We start from the raw sequence: 4,029 nt of genomic DNA on the forward strand, positions 1-4,029 counted from the left end.
AATTTCATTGATAGCTTCAAAATGACAAACATAGAACAAACTATTGGTTTTAGTTTCCAAATCTAAATTCTGAATATATTTAGCTTAAATCTCATAACTGTAGTCTACAAGAACTATAGACTTCAGAACTAACACTATGCTGGTCATTTTCTACTTCGTTTTTCTCTTTCTCAACATAGTATTTTCAAACTGATCTTTGATCACAGGAAGTATATTAATAGCCTACAAATCTGAAGATATTTTCTTTATCCATTCATCCAATGGTGAACATTTATCCAACTCTATCTCTTGATGTTTAGGACAATGCCAAGAGTGTATCTATCTAATCCAAATTCTGACTTCGGTTTGTGGGGACAAGAAGGAAATACTAGCACTTGTGGTAATGTAATTTCTAAAATTTGGGCAGCTACTTTACATTTTCCATAGCTATTTTGTTTTTCCCCAAAATAGTAAGAAGACATTGTAATTCATTTAAACCCTCGCCAATCCTTGTTAATGTTTACTTTCAACCATAGATACTTAAGAACTATGAATGGGTACATTTTGCTTATTAGATCCCTGGTTATTTCTAATGGTAAGTATCTATATCTAATTATATATCTATATCCATATCTATATATCTTTAGAGAAATGCCCATTTAAAAACATTTATTTTTATGTTAGAGTGGTATAAGAAGGTCCATATTTTGATTATTGTTGGAATTTTTGTTGTAATTCCCACAACAAAATTCCAGCCCCCACCCCTTCAAGGCTTGGGTATTGAAGTCTTCATACTCTGCTGTTGGCTCTGTTTGGAGGTGGTGAAAATTTTAGTAGATGGAAACTGGTAGAAGAGAGTTAGGTTGCAGGAGGTGAAGAATTAAAAGGAGATATTAAAAGATTACATGAACCAAAGGCCAGACACTAAATGAAATTCTTGAAATGATAATGTATTTGCTCTGGTATTATTTTACAGAAATAACCTAATGTGATTGTTAGAAAACTATTATATTTTTCTTGTGCATCTATTTTATGTGTAGGAAAGTCATTTCTAATTGCTAATGGCATATTTTCTTCATGTTAATACAATTTTTTAAATTATTTAATTAATTTACAATCCAGCCATAATTCCTTACACCATTTGTTCTCTTACCCTGTCACCAAGAGGATGTTTCCCAACTACCAGGGCCTCCCTGGGGCCTCAAGTCTCTTGAGGACTTGGCACATCTTCTTTCACTGAAGGCAGACCAGGCAGTCCTCTGCTTGGTCTTGGGGGCCTGAAACCAGCTTGTGTAGGCTGTCTTGTTTGTGTCTCGGGGTCTGAGAGCTCCTGGTAATCTAGGTTACTTGAGACAGCTCTTCTTCCTATGGGGTTACCCTCCTTGTTAGCTTCTTCCAGCTTTACCCTAATTCAACCACAGGGGTCCCTGGCTTCAGTCCAGCAGTCAGGTTTAAGTATCTGCTTCTGTCTCAGTCACCTGCTGGTAGGGTGTCTTAGCAGACAGACATACCAGGCTCCTGTCTGTAAGTATATCATAGCAACAGTAAATGGTGCCTCCTACCCACATGAGGTGGATCCCAAGGAAGGGTGTTCATTGGCCCGCCATTCCTTCAGTCTCTTCTTCATTTTGTTCCTCAGTTCTTTTAGACAGGAACGATTCTGGGTCAGATATTTTGACCAAGGATTAGTAACCAAGTCCTTCCACTTGAAGCCTTATCTATCTACTGAAAGTGGACTATATGAGTTCCCTCTCCCCATTGTTGGGCATGTGGGATAAGGTCAGCCCCTTTGAGTCCTGAGAGACTCTTACATCCAAGGTTTCTAGTACTATCTAGAAGGTCTCCCACCTCCTACCCCTTGAGGCTACTTATTTCCAATCATTCTCCTGGTTCTCTGGGCTTCTCTCCTGTTATGTCCTCCTGCCCCCACCCCACATACCTGATAATGTTTTCCCTTTTTGCTGTCTCACCCATCTGCCACCTGTGTTCATCCCTCCCTCTGCTTCCCCTAATTATTTTCTTTCCCCTTCTAAGTAAGATTGAAGCATCCTCATTTGGGCTGTTCTGCTTGTTAAACTTCTTATGGTCTGTTGGTTGTAACCTAGGTATTGTGTAGTTTTTGGATAATATACACTTATCAGTGAGTACATACCATGTATGTCCTTTTGGGTCTGAGTTAGCTCATGCAGGATGATATTTTCTAGTTCCATCCATTTGCCTTAAAAACTCATGATGCCCTCATTCCTAATAGCTGAATAGTATTCCATTGTGTAAATGAACCACCTTTTCTGTATCCAGTCTGGTGGTAGGACATCTGGGTTGTTTCTAGTTTCTATATATCATAAATAAGGCCACTGTGAAGATAGTGAATCACATGCCCTCATGGTGGGGACCTTTAGGGAATATGCCCAAGAGTGGTGTTGCTGGATCTTTGGGTAGATCTATTTCCAACTGTCTGATGAACCTTCAGATTTATTTACAGAGTGGTTGTACCAGTTTGCAATTGCACCAGCAAAGGAGGAGTATTTCTCTTTCTCCACATCCTTGCCAACACATACTGTCACCTGAGTTTTTGATCTAACAATTCTGATTGATGTCAGGTGGAGTCTCAGGGTCATTTTAATTTGATTTTTTTTTAAAAAAAGGACATTTTGGTCATTCGAGATTTTTATGTTGTAAATTCTCTGTTTAGTTCTATACCCCATCTTTGATTGGTTTGTTTGGTGTTTTGGTGGATAGCTTCTTGAGTTCTTTATATATTTTGTATATTAGCTTTAGCTTAACTGGGATTCCCATACCCCCCTCAGGAGCCAGGAAAGCAGGAACTCCTGCCCAGCCAGAGGTATGGACACGGACATGTGCACAGAGCCTATACACGGATCTGGCTCCCCTCCCACTCCTACAACACCCAGAGGAACCTTGAATCCTAGGAGCTCTGCCCCACCCAGGGTCTCAGGGTCACAGCATCCCAGAATCACAGGACCACAGAGACAGCTGAACTCCCAGGAGTTATGACAGAAAGAGTCTCCCAGAAACAGTCTCCAGTGAGAATCAATAAGGCAGTAAGCACTAGAGATAACGAGATGGCAAGAGGCAAACACAAGAACATAAGCAACAGATCAATGCTATTTGACCACATCGGAACCCAGTTCTTCCACCACAACAAGCCCTGGATACCCCAACACATCTATGAAGCAATGTTCAAATCTAAAATCTCATGCATATGATAGAGGACATAAAGAAGAACATAAATAACTCCCTAAAAGAAACACAGGAGAACACAGGTAAACAAGTGGAAACCCTTAAAGAAGAAACAAAAAATTCCATAAAGAATTACACAACCAAAAGGTGAAGAAGTTGAACAAAACAATTCAGGATTTATAAATGGAAATAGAATCAATAAAGAAAACACAAAGGGAGACAACCATGGAGATAAAATCCTGGGAAAGAGATCTGGAGTCATAGATGCAAGCATCACCAACAGAATACAGTAAATTAAAAGAGAGAATCTCAGGGGCAGAAGATTCCATATAAAACATTGATACAATAGTCCATGATAATGTAAAACACAAAAACCTTGTAACACAAAATGTGCAGGAAATCCAGGACACAATGAGAAGATCAAACCTAAGGATAATAGGTGTAGAAGATAGCGAAGACTCCCAAATTAAAGGGCCAGCAAATATCTTCAACAAAATTATAGAAGAAAACTTCCCTAACCTAAAGAAAGAGATTCCTATAGGCATGTAAGAAGCCTACAGAACTCCAAATAGATTGGACCAGAAAAGAAATTCGTCCTGTCACGTAATAGTCAAAACAACAAATGCAACAAAATAAAGAAAGAAATATTAAAGCAGTAAGGGAAAATGGTCAAGTAACACATAAAAGTAGACCTATCAGAGAATTACACCAGACTTCTTGCTCGAGACTAAAAGCCAGAAGATCCTGGGCAGATATCATACAGACACTAGGAGAACATAAATGCCAGTCCAGGCTCCTATATCCAGCAAAATTCTCAGTTATTATAGATGGAGAAACAAAGATATTCCA

The sequence above is a fragment of the Rattus rattus genome, chromosome 2 (assembly GCF_011064425.1).
Source record: "Rattus rattus isolate New Zealand chromosome 2, Rrattus_CSIRO_v1, whole genome shotgun sequence".
Lineage (NCBI taxonomy): Eukaryota > Metazoa > Chordata > Mammalia > Rodentia > Muridae > Rattus > Rattus rattus.